At 32.7% G+C, this 19,211-nt stretch overlaps 1 pseudogene; it reads left to right on the forward strand.

Moving 5' to 3' along the window:
* Window positions 1–356: 356 nt before the first annotated feature.
* On the forward strand, window positions 357–2,854 carry LOC128174133 (uncharacterized; annotated as a pseudogene).
* The last annotated feature ends 16,357 nt before the right edge of the window (window positions 2,855–19,211 follow it).

Raw genomic sequence — 19,211 nt, forward strand, 5'->3', positions numbered from 1 at the left:
ATAATATTGTATTTAATATGCTATGAATGTTATACATGTTTTATTCTAAAACGTCGAAAAATAATCAATGACCAGGACAATGCATCACTTGTTTTTAAATAAAATTTTAGGAATTTATTAACCTGAAAATTTTCACGACACATTCATTTAAATTTAAGTTGTCCAAACGACATGTTAACAATTTGTTGCACCGAAACGGAACTTTGGCAGTTCCGTTTCGTATATTTAGTAGCGTTTTTATACTTAGTAATAGTCAATGAAATAAGAGTGTTGGGAATGCCGTGTTTGAGTAGAATTCTTAGGTTTTAGTTCAGTTTCTAGCGCACGCTCTACCCGAGCAAGTAAAATTTTGTATGATGGACGCTAGGAGAATGGAGTTAACTCAAACTATCGCGGAGGAAGTTGATATGGCTGTAACAAAATAGCCCTTGTTACATGTAATTATATAATCGAACACTGGTGATTGGACTTTATATTTTACGTATCCTATAACTTTGACTATACTGATTGGACGTTAAATATTATTCTTTGAACTATTGTGAATTGACTTATCATTTTATTTCAGAATCAGTATAGAATGCTTTCGTAAAGTAAATACCTTTATTTAATGTATATTCCATGTTAATTGAATCACGAATATAATGTATCCATCAAAGACTATATTGCTTTAAAGGAAGGTCAGAGAGAGAGCCAATAGCTACCATGTTTACATTTATGGGGTATATTGTTTTGCGGTGATGATCCGTTAATGACTGTAATTACATTCTTTTGCTGGTCAGTATGTTTCCAAATTGGACATTAGGTTCCAGATTAGTACACAAATAACCTGAGGGGGTAAAGTTTAATGTAAACCAAACAATTACATACATCAATCTGCTAATTGAAGTCAATTAGTCGTTGATCGGTTCATGTAGATGACAATAATTGGTCACGATACAGTGACCCTCCCCCTAGTAAATATCTGTCGTAACCTTGGTTGACCCTAAGAACACTGATTGAGGGCGGGTTCTTGACTGACCAGCTCGACGCCATCTTGGAGCATCATAGTAACAGGGTGGTGGCGCCCTCTTACGGGGCTTTTCAACAACCAATGAACACTTGTTTTACTTTGATAGTTGTTTTCCCCAAATATTATAAAACTACTAACTTCTCGCAAGTTTGGTTAATTCCGACGCTCTTTCGAACTCTCAACATCTCTCTCTGACATCCCCGAATTGGGACTGTGTATTTAGTTTGCTTTTTGTCGAATAAAACCACTATACGATCACTTAAGACTTTTACTTAACGTGTACACTGCTTACGTAAGATACGCGTGGTAGTGTTATATGGCCGTAACGCGACAGCAAGGGGATTTGTTAAACAGTTTACAGACATGATAGATTCAAAATTTTCAAATTTCCAGCAAAATATTCAGCAAATCTCGAATCCGCAGCTTAACAGGATTGAAGAGAATCTTAACGAGCATTATGTTTTTCGTAAGAAAGGCAACGAAAACCAAAGCAAACACGAGGCACGGATGTTATCCAAGTTGAAAGAAGCAAATGAGCATCTTAATTCGACCACTATCAACGAAGACAACGTCGAGTCAGCCAAGTCAAGCATTACAGAAGGTAGTGAGCTTGTGAAAAATCGACAAAATCTTATCAAGTCGGCAGATTCCTCTCAGTTAGGATGGAAAGTCGTAAAAGAATATAAATCGAATCCGATTGTGGCAGATTCGGACGACGAAAAGAAAATGTACCAAGTCCAAATGAGAGCTGAAGAGGACAGGTTTTCAAGACGAAAATCTTACAGATTTGCGCCTTATTATACAGTCGGTTTAAGCATATCTGTTACAACATTGCATAGCATATCATTGAAATCTCATAGCAGAGCATTGAAATCTCATAGCTAGCATTGAAATCTCATCGCATATCATTGAAATCTCATAGCATAGCATACAATCTCATAGAATCGCATTCTTCATATCATACCATAGCATAGCATACAACATTATTGTAACTCAGTTTTAAATGATTTTATTTGAAAAAATAAATGTTCACATAATATGTTTGAGGTAAACGTTCGCTTCTTATTATATAACTTCGAAATGTGTGGTACTCTTCTGTGTATGGATAGAAGCGTGTTCAAATCTCGTCGCACACCATAGCAAAGAACACCATATCATTAAGCCCTTCATTTCAATTTCTCATAGCATAGCATACAAATCACAATGCATAGCATACAAATTTCATAGCATATAATTAAAATCGCATACCATACATTAGCATAAACTTGTAAAAGTTATGCATGAAATGACTGTAAGAGGTCAGTAGTTGAGACCGTCTCTTGCATGGAAACGGACGAAAAAACTTCTACAAGCCAACCTGGCAGGTGTGACTGTGGGGCCAAAGGTCATTGGAGCCGAGACTGTCCAAAAACAGATGAAAAATGAAAAGATGAAATTGAAATGAATGCAAAAGTTGATAAAAAAAATTTGTCAATTTCTAGTCCCGTTTGTCGTTTAAAGTCACAGGTGAGAGAATGGGAAGAAATTGGGGCAAATAAATGCATTGTTCAATTGATCAAGGTAGGTTATAGAATTCCATTCAAAACCGAGCCTCCATCGAAAGTGTTACGTACTAACAGGTTTGCGCTGAACGACAAAGAATTTGTGACAACAGAATTGGAAAATCTGTTACGAAAAGGATGTGTTTCAAAGGTCAGTAATATTCGTAAAGTTGTAAATTCATTGACCGTTGCAAAGAACAGAAACGGTAAGCCACGCTTAGTTCTTGACTGCAGACATATAAGCCCACATTTGCATAAGTTTAAGTACAGGTATAAAGATGCTTCGATATCCAAAGAATTTTAAAAAGGGGGATTTTATTTCCACATTTGATCTCATATCTGCCTACCATCATATTGAAATTTTCAACAAACACAAAGATTTTTTTTTTCATGCTTTATTTCTATTATTACCAATCAATACAAATAATTTCTTGGCTTTTCATGAGAAATTGATGGGGAAACTCATTATTATGTTTTCAATGTTTTACCTTTCACTATCCACTGCTGGCTATATATTTACGAAAGTTCTTAGAGAACCATTAAAGTATTTAAGAGCAAAAGGTATGAGAATCATTACATTTTTAGATGATGGCATTGGAGCTGAATCTTCTTTAGATGGAGCAAATTCTGTTAGCATTTACGTTAAGCAACATTTTGAAAAGCTAGGGTTCTTGTTTGCTGATGATAAATGTGAATGGTTTCCTTCTCAAAATCTAGTATGATTAGGTTTGTTGTGGGATATGGAAAAAGGTAAAAAATTATAACAGAAGACAGAATCCAGCGGTTTAAAACTTGCTTGAACACTTTTTATATGAAGGTAATGAAAAATATTTTTTTTTTCAGGTTAAAGATTTCTGCAAATGCTTTCATTGAAATTAATTTTTGGCGGGAAAGTTTAAATTCCTTGAACGAAAGCGGTTTTCTTATAAAGAGTTATGACGCATCAGATGTATGCGATTTTCATTTATTTTGTGACGCCTCAGATGCAGTCTACGGGCGTTTTATTGAACGTATGTCTATTGACGGTCAAAAGAATGCGTCGGAAATGTGTTTGGTAGTTGGACAGAAAATGAAAATCAGAGAAGTTCAACATGGAGAGAGCCGGAAGCTGTGAACAGGGTTGTGCTCAGATTATAATATTTGAGTCAATCCTGTTTGGAAGCCGATGGCAGAAAATAAAAAAGCTGACACTTTGAGTCGTTTGACAGATATTGCATGATGGTAAAGATTTTAAAAGTTTTGTAAAGTGCTGGAAGTATTTACCGGAGAAAAAATAGTTACATTTGGTAAACGCCAAAAATAAGTATTTGCTAAATTTCCTATGGATTTTCAAATGTAAGCATTGAATATTAGGTTTTGAAATTTTTAAAGAGTTTGTTTTGAAGCAAAAAGTTGGTATATTACAAGTATTACAGCATTTCTTGTCTGTTTACACATGAGTGATTTTACAAAATCTTGATTTTAGGTTTAAATTTGCAGTCACACGTAAACAGGGCAGTAATGGATAGCGGTGTTCCTCTGGACAGTAACCTGGAAAACATTAGCAATCATATGTCAAAGTATCGTCTGCTTCGAAAAATGAAAATACAAATAAAGCATATACACACAATTTTCAACGATGGGCCAAATTCATTAAAGATCACGGAATCCGATATAGCGAAATAACAGCAAAACCTGTTCACGTTGCGTTATATTGAAAACCATTTACTTGATTGTGGCGCGTCTTATTCCACTGTGAATTCTACGATTTACTCGATCAAATGGATGCACAATTTACATGTATGTGGTCTAAATGCTGTTAACAGCATTAACATTTTTTTCTTTTGTCGTATGTTTGTGATACACTTTATCATGGATGCATTGTTCAGTAACTCTTTCTGTCATATATCCAAACTATTTTTTTCTTTGGTCATGAAAGAAAGTTCATTAAACATATATTATCTACTCAATCAGAAATAAAAGTATCATAACAATCAATTGTACTATTCTCAATATCAATACGTACACATACGTTCTAATAGCTATGTAACATGTATAAAAATATTCATATACTAACCTAACCATGACACATATGCATCTGATCTTTTTTTGAAATAATACAATAGATAAACAATACATCCTGCTATATTTGTTTTGCAGACGATTTATCCTACCAAAAATCTGCTTTCCAGCTGCATACACACGTAGGCACTGATTATGCAGCTAGGAACGCAGTTAATAGAAATGCAAAACACATGCATTAGGACAAAAGCAATAGGGCGCAGCTCCCCTGGCAAGACCGCATGGTGGATAGTGGATCTTGAAGGAATTTGCAATATTTACAGCATTAATGTGTTGTTTAAGTTCCTGGACGGATATGGTATGAATTGTTTATTCATGTTAAGCATGGTTTGCATAATACTGGCGTTCCATGTATAACTACCAGTAGTAAAGTGAACCTCAAACATTTTAAGAAATGCATAAGCGACCTATCTAAAGATATTATATTCTATATGATTTAAGGATATAAAAACCTAAATAAATTGTCAACTGAACCTCTTAAACTAAAATGTTAATGAAATACATTAAACAAACTTGGTGACAAATTACAATGCTTTTTATGTAATGTTAGTTATAATTTATGTAAATTTTTAATTGAATAAAGGGATTTAAATGAAAAATGACAGTACCAAACTATTAAACGTTTAGTATTCTCGGTGACAGACAGTTCAACAACAGAGACACAAGTTCGGGGGGTAAAAAAATGACCTAAGACATAAGAAATAAAGAATCCCTATTTGATTTTTTTTGGTTGGGGGGGGGGGGGGGGTGATCGAGTGGGATTTGATCGGATGCGCGGCTGAAATGATCAAAGAATGATTTTTTTTATTCTTCGAATATATAACATTTGTTATCAGGCATACCTGATTATATTTTTGATATTTTTTTTTCTTTTTCTATTTTTAAGGTCTTCCGTTTCCAACGGAAGACCTTATAGTGATTGTAATGTTTCTTTTTATTATTATTATTATTTTTTTTTTCCCCTTTTTCTCTCGTGAATTTCTCAGAGATGTCTTGATGGATTTTTATAAAATTTTCAGGAATGACAGAAAATAAAAAGATCTAGAGGATTTTAATTAAAAATGTTCTAAAATCACTTCCGGTCGTCCGTTTCCTGTCCCGCGACAAAAAGCTTGTCACCTCGAGATCTAAGAAACGGTAAAGACTTAAACATTCAAACTTTGTGGGATGATAGACCTATAGCTGTAGATGTGTTTAAACACTTTTGTTTTGTTCGTCATAACTTCCGGTCGTCACCGGAAGCACTTAAAAAATAATTTTTTTACGCATCAATTTTTTTGTCAATAGAATAAATATATAAGAATAAATCTATTCATAGGAAATCTCTGCGATGTAATATCAACAAAAAATTTCTACTTCCGGTGAGATATCTCAATTATCTCAGGTAGCTTTTTTAAAACACATTTTGTACCCGCGAGATATCAGAAACTATAAGCGATCAAGACACGAAACTTTCATAGATGATAGACATTTGATTGAAGATGTGTTTAACCGGTTTCATTTTGTCTTCCGTCACTTCCGGTCCATACCGGAAGAGTTAAAAAAAAGAGCTGTCTATCAGTTTAACTGTTTTCCTTTGATATATTTTAGTTAGATAAATGAAAAATAATGTATAAAAGGCAAGTATACAAGAAATATTGAATACAATTTAAATTTAACACTTCCGTTTGCCCGTTTCCTGTCCAGAGACCAAAAACCTGATTTCGACGAGATCTCAAAAACAGTAACGACTTGAACAACCAAACTTTGTGGGATGATAGACCTATGTATGTACATGTGTTAACACTATTTTGTTTTATCCGGCGTAACTTCCGGTCGTCACAGGAAGTACACCCAATTTTGATATTTTTATCATTCACAATAATTATCGTATCCATTTTTTATTTATGTTAGAGAAGCAATGTCTTACAGTTAAATTCATACTTCTATATCAAAACGGAAGACCTTTTTGTTGCTTTTGCAACAAGAGTCTAGTTTTATTTTCCTTTTTTTAACTATTCAGAACTTTCCATTTTTTAACGGATTTGGAGTAATTTTCAATTTTCGATATCAATCATATGTAGACGGAGATATTCCAAATTGGGAATAGAATGTGCTAGTATATTCCCTTTTTCTGTTCATTAATCTATCATTTACACGCTAAATTGTGACCTGGACTGAGAACATTGTGTTCATTTAAGCCCCTTTCACATTTGGGCACGAGCAGAAGCGACTGAATATTCGTGCGACCGAAAAAAAATAAGATATGACTCGTAAACTGTTGCCGAAAAAAATGCATTTTAAAAAAGTATTCGTACGTAATTCGCACGATCTAATTGAGCGTTGTGCGATGTAAACGCATTAAATCTTGCGTCTATATGCGACTATTGTACAATAAAAACGACTGTTGAAAATGCGATAGGATCGCGCGAGAGACCAGGTGATCGGACGATTGAACATGCGCCAATGCAATTGGACGTGCGATCATGCGTTCCATGGTACGAATGCTCGTGCGAGTCAGAGGGGTTAGGGTATATATACCGCCCATTTCCGACACTCTTCAGTTGATATATTTGAAAGCAAGAGAACATGCTGCCCAAGAAAAAACAAAGATGCAGCAGCATTTATTATTATACCTCAATATGATTATTCTATTATATCTGATTGGTCTAGAAAGTCACGTGACAGGGCGATTTCATAGGAATGAAAAAGCGATATGAGCATATGATGTAGACAGTATGATTAAATCAAAGATATAAAATCATTATGATTCTCTTTATTTCACAAAACCAACTTAACTATGATTCAAAATTATGATAGAAAAGTGAGATCGAGCAACAGAGGAAATTAAACAATCAAACAATTCTTAGAAATCAACGTATTTTGTAAATTCATATGTTGTTCGTTTATTGCATTAATGTTCAGATAATATGAAGATTTATTCCCCCAGAAAAACTAATTTCCCGCGGGCGATGCCCTGGGGAAATATGATATTTCTAATAAATCTTCATATTTTCCTCACCATCATGTAATGAATGAATATTGTTGGAATGTGGTCTAAAACAGAGATGCGTATGCAGGGTATATATAAATATACTAGTGCCAAAGCATGGCATATTACTGATACGTCGTACAATGATAGTAAAACGTTACAAGATAACATGAAACATGTTGAACAACAGTCTCATGGTCGCACAATACGCGTATTAACAACTGCAATTCATCTTACGACCTTTAAAAATCGTGCATCATTCTTGCGAGTACACAAAACGTTGTAAAACGTTGGTACTAATGCTCGTACGTTGCACTGCGAGGATTTGGATCGCATTCGGTCGCGTCTGAATAGTTAGCATGTCCACTTTTTAGGAGACTTGATGCGAGCACTAAAACGCATGCAACGAATGCGAGAGCTTGTGCAACGTATGAGAGAGCTCGTGCGAATCTAAAAAAAAATCCGTTCGCAAAATGTAATAAAGTGCTCGTGCGCCGATTGTGAAAGGGGCTTTAAATGACACATATCAAGAGAAAACACAGGGCGAAAAACCATCTTTAAGCAAGTCCTTAAAGGTGGCTTAAAGGTGACTTAAAGGAGCTTAAAGGCTATACAACCTTTAAGCCGCCTTTAAGTCACCTTTAAGCAAGTGCTTATAGGTCCTTAATGTCCAAACTTCTTTAAGCTACCTTTAAGCCACCTTTAAGCCACCTTTAAGCATCTTTAAGTGGCATTTACGCTCTCTTTACACTGCCTTTACACTGTCTTTAAGTGGCCTTTAAGTCAATATTGATCAAGCTGAACAATAAAAACATATGTTAAATGCAAAAGCTCTTTTATAGAGATGGGAGGGGGTCATCCGAGTGATAATATAATTTCCAAGGAAGGGGGGGGGTGTTCCAGGCGGTTTTAATCGTCGCTCCATTAAACACAGATCGCTATCATCAGCACCGCTCTGATGGACACAGATTGCCGTTATAAAATTCTTTATAATTTTTTGGGGGGTTTCAAAATTATTGTAGGAATGAGCGCAGTCTCTGTATCTTAATATGTGCTTAAAACTAATTAAAGTATGTTTGTTTCCTATTATAAATTAATCGGTGAAATCTCTCTCTCTCTCTCTCTCTCTCTCTCTCTCTCTCTCTCTCTCTCTCTCTCTCTCTCTCTCTCTCTCTCTCTCAGTTCATCCGGTTATTAAACAAAATAAAGATAATGAACCAAAAATTCATGATTTAATTTGTTAATCGGTTTAAGGTTTGTATTTTTTTTCAATTTTAATTATTTCTAACTCTAGATCTGCTAGATACATGTTAAAGATGAAAAGACTCTCAACTGCCTTTTTTATATCGGGCAGGATATTACTGCTTTGTTTGTCTAGACATAGTTTTGTTCGTTTGTGTATATCTAATTAGAGTCTATTGTTTGTCCAACTTAAGAAAGCCCCTGGAACTAACACAGAATATACAAGATATACACAGCAGTTGTGTCGTGTGCCCAGGTGCATGTTTGTGTATATCTAATTAAAGTCTATTGTTTTTCCAACTTAAGAAAACCCCTGGAACTAACACAGAATATACAAGATATACACAACAGGTGTGTCGTGTGCCCAGGTGCACGTCAGGGTTTCTAAAGGCGTTGAATCTTAGTATGTACGAGTATACGATAAGTCTAGTGAATAAAAGTTAATTTACATTTGTAATTCATTTTCAAAGTATTATTACCTAGCTCTGGGTTTCAAAGATGTTACGTCTACAAATTAACGATACATGTATGTAAGAGTAAAATCTTGAGGCTAATTAATTAATGTACCGGTGATCATAAATAGGGGTTGATTATTTAAATATATGTATAAGGGTAAATATGTCAAATATACCCGGCCTGGCACATCATACAATTGTATGTACAAGTCATTTGCAATTGCCACATGCAGTAAATACGTCACCGGTAATTGGTAATTTTGTTTTTTATAGAATTGATAGTTTAAAAATCATGTACATGTACATACAATTACATGTAAATATTTAAACATATTGGAACGGCGCCGCGATCATGAAAAACGGGAAATTGCGGGAAATTGAACAAATACCTTAATAGTATCAATGCATTTGATAAAAGAAATGATTTCATTTTCTTTCTTACATTTTTATAGCTATAAATTAGATGAACGTATATCTACTCGGTTTAAATTTCTTAACTAAGAAAGCCTACTATAGTGAACCTAACGGTTTCCATTTAGGTATAATATATTTTTGTTCACTGAAGACCAAGTTCCGTATTTCATTCTAAATACATGCATGCATGTAATTTATAAATTAGATTTAATTGATTGTTACAAACTGAATGGTTTGTCAAAATCTTTTCAAGTAAACACATTCAATACAGTGATTCAATATCCACTGATATATAGGATATAAAAACGCTCATGTATATGTAAGTTGCCGTGGCGCAGAGGATGTGTGGTGATGCTAGTAAACAAAGGGTACCGGGTTCAATTCTCGCCGTGGCCGTTTTTTTTTTGTGGTTTTTTTTTTTATTTTTCTTTCTAGAACAAAAACCGTTTTAATACCTTTTCTTTCATAAATTTAATACATTTTGTTGGAAATTAAGCACAATATTGAATTAAATTTTTTTTAATGGCTTAAAGGTGGCTTAAAGGTAGCTTAAAGGTGGCTTAAAGGTGGCTTAAAGAAGTTTGGACATTAAGGACCTATAAGTTGTCCTTAAAGGTGGCTTAAAGGTGGCTTAAAGATAGTCTTTAAGCTGCCTTTAAGCCATCTTTACGTTTTCTTTAAGCCACCTTTAAGCAATACTTATAGCTTAAAGGTAGCTTAAAGGTGGCTTAAAGATCGTCTTTAAGCTACCTTTAAACACCTTTAAGCTATCTTTAAGGAGGACTTAAAGATGGTCATTCATCCTGTGAAAATATGTCTAGAACAATTAACAGGCACTGACTGAAAAAGCATCATTACAGTGGAAGTGATGTAGACAAATAAAATATATTATCTAGAGAATAGACAACGTGGACGATTTGCTGGATTCTCTATGTATGTATCTAATACTGATGCATCAACAATGAGTGAAATAAAGAAATCTACACTGTGCTTCAAGGACGGACCTAAGTAACCTCCTCTAAACTATACAACTACCTGTAAAGAACATGTACGTCATCTTTTACAACGAACGACTGGACGAAGTGGAATATCCAGAAAGATGTGAACTTAGCAATGTCCTTTCTGAGCGGTGTGAAGTTATTGTAGAAGGTAAGGTATTAAACCTGAAAGAGATAAAGGGGTGTGATATAACATCCAAAGATTGCCGGAGAGGGGTGTGAAATAAGATTTATACATGTATGTATGTAGGGTTTATATCACACGAGAAAGCATAAGTTCTGTTTATATCGAGCGGATAAGTGTATATTTTCTATAAGTTATGTTTAAATATTATACATGTATCAATAACTTGATTGTAGAAGGTAAGGTATTAAACCTGAAAGAGATAAAGGGGTGTGATATAACATCCAAAGATTGCCGGAGAGGGGTGTGAAATAAGATTTATACATGTATGTATGTAGGGTTTATATCACACGAGAAAGCATAAGTTCTGTTTATATCGAGCGGATAAGTGTATATTTTCTATAAGTTATGTTTAAATATTATACATGTATCAATAACTTGATTTTATAAGTAAAAACAAAAACAACATTTTAATTCAGTTTTTATCATTATTTCTTAAATATTAGGCATATTGGTTACTTTTTAATCAAAACACTTTTCTCTGAAATCATTACTGATGCAAATCATGAATCTAGCGAATTTAATTGCAAATTGCCCAATAATGTTAAAAACAATAATAATCATCTACAAGTCTACAATCTTTTATATTTTATTTCCTTTTTTGCATCACCTTTAAATGTTTCAACGGTCATTCATTAGAATATTGCAAATTTCAAAGGTGACAATAGTAATGTTTCTCACACAAACATTTAAGGGACGTCGATACTAAATATAAGCAATATACATCCTCATATATTTTTAGTTTACACAGTTACCGAAAAAATGCAAAACAGTTTAAAATAACGATTACGTTACATTATAAAAAGACATTTAGCCAATTATTCTATTAAACATCAGATATTAGAATGTTTTTTTTTTTCTTTTATTTCCACTTCTCTTTCAATTTTAAGATAGGTTGTAAAAGCCCTGGTTTGTATGGCAGAACTTTTGATATCCTTTTGTCCATTCACTGTAAAGACTACACATGTCTCATAGAAAGTGGAGCTTGTTTTGGGTGTGAGCCTAGATTGACAGGGATAACCTGCAACATTGGTATGTATACTTTTCTGATAAACTAAAGGACATTTTTATTCTATAAACCATGGTGTTATAAAGTTATGATAAGGTAAAAAAGATATAAATTGAACACAAATTAATTAAGGTCATTTAATTATCATATTTCCATACTGTATTGATTTGCTATTAAGTACAGTAGTACCGCAGTTATATTCAAAACTTTTAGGATGTTTTCTTAAGGTGTAATATCCTCTGCTATTAATTTTACCATACATTTTTTAAAAACAATTTCGTATAGTTTTTTTTTATCAAAGTCAATACCAAAAACTTCAAATGAAACAAAGTTGTGATGACAAGCCGCTAGATTTCTCAAAAATTGATAATGTGATATGATATCAAGAAAATTATGCATGGTGATTATAAAAACCAAACTTTTACCCTCTCAGCATGAAATTAAAAATATGAAATGTATATAAAAATAATATATAGTTATATACAATGTCGATTCATGTTACAAAACTTAATGAAGGGCCGCTTTTCAGTTCAAAATAACACTTTGTTATTTATGTTTGTAGCAAAAACTGCTTTCATCAGCAACAGTTATATTTCTTCTTCATAACCTATTTAGGGCTATACATGCAGGTTTTAAATAGAGTACATGATAAATTGCCATAGATTCTAATTTTTCAGAAAAGGTTTTCTGTTTTTATATTTGGATAAGATGGTAGTAAATGGATCTATATATTTTTGAAATGCTAAAATGTAAACCAGGGCATTTTGTTTTAACACAAAAGGGGATTAAATGAATGATCTTTCAGTAATTAGTATAATCTCAATAAAAGGAAATTTTATCTTGAATAAAATGTGATATTGTTCTTTTTTTTATTATATTTTCTATTTTTTTAATATTTCAGTTCCATTTTGATCTTGAATGATGTTAGTCATTCCCACTTGCCTTTATCTATAGGCATCAGAGTCGGTTTGATAGTTCAAATTGTATAGATCTATTGTGTTGACTAACTGGTATAAAGCGACCCTTTTCTGCGTGTTATATTGTAATAGATAGGGATATCATAAGGAGGACATTTTCTGCATTGCAATAACGGTAAAATATAGAGAACGAGGGTTGTCAAAAGATGTTACAAGTAATGGTCTAGTTACCAAACTGGAAAAGTAAGAAGACTATTCCTAGTGATTAAGAGTCGAGGAGCGTTCAACCTTTAATCAATCAACTTTTATGAATAAACAAACACATTTATAGAAGCAACAGGTTTATTTTTGCGGAACATTACCATCATTAAAAAGTTTGGCTCGGTCAGGATTATTTTATTTTTAAGATCTTGAATGCATGGCGCTTAACATACGAATTTGCTGATGCCTACAAATAGTAGCCTGATGTTGTCTCATTTTATAAAAAGGTTAAATGGGCATTATATACATGTTGGTCTGTTTTACTTCCTAATTCAGTAAATGTTTTTAGAAAATCAATAATCTAAATATGCTTTAATATCTTCTCCTTTTTGTCAATAAAGAGCTTTTGAAATTAATTTATAAATATTTAAAAACTTTAAGAAACTTGGATAGTTTCGTTTATCTTTATACACCCTTTATACAGTCTGAAAATGCCTACGACCATCCAGCCCTTTTAATCATAAGAGGAGGAGATAAAAGTACGAGGTGTAATGATCGGACAGAAACACTAACCATATTATTGAGAGAGAGAGAGAGAGAGAGAGGAGAGAGAGAGAGAGAGAGAGATGTGAAGCTTTACTAAGGAACTATGAATGCATTCTCTGAAACATTCTGAAATTTTTTAGCCGTCAACATTACAAAAGAATAAACGGGGATTTTTTTTAAACCACAAGGTCCGGTTTAAGAGAAAATTCAACATTTTTAACTTTTTTCGATCTTTAAATGTACATATTTTAAAAATCCTGGCATGAGTTAGAAACATTCAGATCCTTTTGCGGAAAATTAAAATCGTAGGGCAGAGTTAATTTCCTTCTCTCTCAAAAAGGTCAGTTTATGGCTTATATCCTACTTACACATAACCTCCTTTTTTTACTATAAACCTGTTGATAATGCTAAAAAATATATGTTTAAATATTATACAATTCAACAAGTCTTGCGTTGAACTTTCTTTTGTTCACATAACGCACAGTTTTGGGTGTATATTCAAGGGGTTTGTATAGCTGCAATAATGTAGCCCTCTCTGATTTTTCAGCAGGGATTTAAAAAAAGGGGTGGGGAGGGAGGAGGCAACATTATTGCAGCAAGGGTTAAATAAGGCTGTGCTGTATTAATTTCAAATTCATTCACTTCTCTTCTAAACAGCAACAATATTTCACTCTCTTACATTTTATTCTAGATTCAATCACTTAGTGGGTACAGCATTTATCAGTCAAATAAATTATGTTTACGGAAAAAAAAACTCGCATTCTTTAGATATTGATATATACTTAACTTTAATTGAAGCAATGATGGCACTCGGAACACTATCTAGAGAAATGCACAGCCTTTGTAAATTACACGACTCCTGTTTATAGGTACACTCATCTTTGATCTATTTTAAAAGGTTTTGAGAAGTTTATAAAAACAGCTGATGTGCGACTACAATGGTGTCCTTAAACGAGTAAACATTTTAAAAGAACGTTTTTTATGTAATATTGTTGATCTGGCTAGGACTGCTAGAAAAAAACCCATAAAACATGGCTGAGTGAATATACTGCCATTTAGTTTAATTATGAGAAAAATCAGGCAAGAAGGGGAGGTCTTTTAACAGTCATAATATTAATTACCCGTCATTGAATGTTAATTTTAAAGTGAGCAAAAAGACCTCCCCCAGATTAAACTAAGATGTATATATTATATACATGAACCAAATATACATATGACAAAGTAATGTAGAACAAAAACAGCCACCAAAAAGCAAACGGAAGTTTTGCACAAAAAAGACCCCCACAAAAGGTGGACGAGTCAGATCATAGTATTCACCAAGATAAAAGATGGCAGCAAATACAACAAATATGGCAATGACTAATCCATGCCTTACATAAAGATTTAATTATTAACATATCGTGAAGGCAAAGATTATCTATATAAACAAACCAGTTAATAGTTTGAATACCACTAGGAACATCTAATTCTTAACCTTGTAAACATGAACACATCAGTTGACTTCTGACCTGTGTTTATATAACAGTATCATATACATGTTGTTATACCCGCACTTTCCCAAGAATATGTATCTGGGTTTTTTAGGTGAATTTTGCATACACATTAGAAAAACATGTATTTGAACCTGACATCATAATTCCTGTAATTAATAATTTATTATCAGAGTATTCAAAATGTATTATTAAAAAACTAATTGTACGTTTAGCATGCTATCCTAATGCATGTTTCAACACAAAATACCTGTAACAAACATTTAAAAAAAATGTAGTATCTTTAAAGAATCTTTTTTTTTCTTTTCTGGATTTGGGTAGATTAGCCAACAGAACTGCATTAAACGATGTCCGTCCCATTTGCTTCAATATATACACATAAGGTTTATTTTATTCATAACGTTTTCATTTCAAATACATTTTGATACAAATATTCGTAAATAAAAAAAATGAAATGAACAATGAAGACTTGTATAATAATACCTGACAAGGGAGAAAACAGATGTAAAAGTTTAATTAGGGTCCCGCAAGGATTTGCGGGTGCCCTATAGTAATCACTCTGTCCGTCCGGCCTTCTGTCTGTCCGTATGTCACTCTTCCGTCCACAAATTTTTTGGTTTTTTTCTAATAACTTTTTTATGGTTGCCCAATCAAGTTCAAATTTGGTATGGTAGTTCAGTAGGCAGAAATACATATTTTGATGCTAGGTTTGGTTCTCTATGTCTTCTGGTTTGGAGCTGGGGTGGTGGGATAGATTCCTTAACTATGCATAAGAATGAATGGGCAAAGAGAGATAACTGCTGAGAATGTTACCATTGTGTACTTGGACGGCTGTGCAATATTTGTCCTTTGTGATTAATTAACCTTCCACAGGAAGAAATCCTAAGCTTTATCTTTATCTGTCACATTGAGATTAATTACTGCACTGCCTGTGTAGCAAATGAACTTTGTTTTGAAGTTAAGGTCAATATTGAATGATGTGTAGTACTGTGTACATTCTTTGAAATATGGATTTAAAATATAATATTCATACTTTATTTGTTTTAATACCGTACACAATGATTTATGATAATTTTATTGAATTCTAAAATCAAGATATATATTAAGATATCCTTTTTCACTGTTTTATTTTTTAATTATTTATCTTATTTTTTTCTGCCTTAATGCTGTTAATTTTAACAGGTAATCAGATAATAAACCCATTCTGTCATTTCTGAAAAAAAAAAAATCTTATTGTAAATTTAGAAGAAAAAGGATGAGAGAGCAGAACAATTAAATCCCCTGGGATTAATTTTCTTGCCTGCTGCAGAAAATTTAGAGGCTTATCTCTGTCTGTCATATGAAGATTAATGAACACCTTTGTCTGCAACTGATGTTTGTTTTGAAGTTGAGGTCAACCCTGGTTGATACAATATATTTGCATTAACTGAAGGCTTGCATTTTATAAAACACCTGTTTAAATCTTTTTTAAATACACATTTAATTTAGTTTTTTTTTTATAAGACATGAGGTTATCCCTGTTTTATGCAGATACAAGGTTACTATTTAGAGTTTTTGGACATTCAGGAATTATATTGAAATTTTAAAGAAGATTCAATGTTAATATAAAGAGGATGGAATTCAAAGTTTTTTTCACTTCTCTATATTGAGTGTCAAAGCGGGGCCCTTCCTGACTGGTCAGTTTTCTAGTTTTATCTGTAATCCACGTTCTGATTAGCTTAAAAAAAGTTGATATCTTAGAAGAATGATGATTACCTCACTTTAAGTTTAACGTCAAAACTGCATGACGTTGATTTGAATTTTGTACAACTTATTATCATTTTAAAGTTCATGAAAATATATCAAAGGCTTTTTAATATCTTAAATAAGTGTCATCATCCTTTGTTTTATAATTAAATTAATTAAAACCTCTAACCAAATTAAAATTTATAGTGAAAAAGTCAATTGAGAAAAAAAAAATAAATACATATAAAAGTAAAATCTATGGTTTGTCTAGTGAAATGCTATGTGGCATGTAAGGTAAACACCTGTTTATACAAATATCACTAAACCGGCAATCAAAATCACTCATGTGCAAATACTACGATCAATATAACCTTATTTTTGGCTCTTTGTATTTAGACTCCTTCAAGCTTGAAATAAAGATTAGCTTTAATAATAATCTATTTACGAAAATGCCCTCAAATCACATAAATTCTAACGATTACAAACTTCGAATACAGATCCGGTTGGATTGTTAAATTTCTTTTTGTTTGTTTGCATTATATTGATGTTTGAATTTAAAAAAAAAAAGTTCAATAATTCACAATTAATCGTTAAACCAGTTATTCTGAACGATTTAGTCACGATCTCCAAAACACTATCTTTATTAAAGAAATAAAATTATTTTTATAAACACTTAATGTACATCGTTTCAGTCCAAAAACCGGGTACCGGATTACGCAGAGAGCTATACAGCGACAAACTTTTTTACCCATCCAGCGGGAGTTAATTACCACACCGGAAAATAATTTGTTATTACTTAAGATTATTCAAAATTCTAATTTATTGTTAATCATATTTAAATGTATATCAATTCGTTTTCTTAAAATATAACATAATAGCTAAAATATGTAACAAAAAAAATTAATTTGTATTCACTAATCATCTTGTATCAAATCCATTTGTCAAGTTATCAAATCAAATACGTTTGATTTCAATAAAAAGGATGAGGTATATTTATTCTTGTATCATCATACATGTGTTTACAGAAACTGACGTGTTTGTAAAACTGAGACTTTGCCAAAAAAAAAAACAATAAAATAAAAAGACATTTTAATGATAAAAATTTGGTTTGGCATTTTTATACTAAACGCATGTACATTAAATACCAAATTTTACTATACATATTTTGTACGTGAAGTGCTCAGAAAGGTAGCGGTTTCTACTTTTTATTTGCGGACTACATGTATACGTCGGGCGAAGTTTAAGTCCAAATCTTCTACCCTCATTGACGTTTTAACCACTAAACTCTCTGTTATTGTCCCTTAAATCTCAAACATTAGAGTGGAAAACACAAGATGAAACTCACTGGAAGATGATAGGAATATAACTGAAATGTATCTGAATGGCAGAGATAATCAATTCAACAACCTTTCGAGACTTTTTTGTTAGCATTCGGTTTCAATCATAAACATGAAATCGGAGAGAAATTATTGTTGAATAATTTGAAATATGAACACTCTTTTCAATAGGGATTAAAGAAAACATAAAACAAAAACGTTTCATTCGATAATTTTCTTCTAGCCATATAGGAGGAGCCAAGCAGCACGCGGCGCATGGCGTGATCTGTACTGTTATACTTAACTGATTGACAGGCGAAGCACGTGGAGTCTTGGGATTAAATTTCGCTCAAATGACCAACTATAGAAACCTAAATCGAAATGATAAAGTTCAGTGATAAAACTATAATTTAAGTATTATAATCAACACACAAGCTCTCTCTCTCTCTCTCTCTCTCTCTCTCTCTCTCTCTCTCTCTCTCTCTCTCTCTCTGAGGGTGTATGTGATTGTGTGCAAGCCATTTGAAATTATTAGATTTTTATTTGTATGAATTGAATTCATTTATTTTAAACTCATGGTTTTCACAACGATTTCAACACAATGACTAAAAGTTTGTACAGTGGACGATGTACATATAGATTGATCTCGACGGTTAAAATTTCGACGCTATTTCTCATCACATTTATTAGATTGAAAATAAATTTTAAAAGAGCTGTGTTTGTGTTTACATGTACTTGTTATCTCATTCAACTATTTACGATGTAAATCTCATTTTTTGGTACATTAATGTACCCTGTAAATGATATTTTTATCGCAAGTTAATATGTGAAAATCCCGCATGTATAGAGTCGCTGAATTGTTCCACGGTTCCACGCGCCGATAGTCTTACGTGTAGTTGTTTGTGTCCATTTCTACAGACAGTTCTTTTGTTTTTTAGAGATTAAGAAAAGCCATGAAACTAACAAAGTAGAAGCAAGATATATTCAGACTATACACACGACAGATTGTGATGAGTAAACTAACAGGTGTCCGTGGAAAGGTGTGAATACCGGCATCTCGTGTACACCTGTTTAAGCGTCCAAATATACAGAGTTAGTTGTAAAGTACAATAACTGCTAAAAACCAAAGAAA

The sequence above is a fragment of the Crassostrea angulata genome, chromosome 2 (assembly GCF_025612915.1).
Source record: "Crassostrea angulata isolate pt1a10 chromosome 2, ASM2561291v2, whole genome shotgun sequence".
NCBI classification, from domain to species: domain Eukaryota; kingdom Metazoa; phylum Mollusca; class Bivalvia; order Ostreida; family Ostreidae; genus Magallana; species Magallana angulata.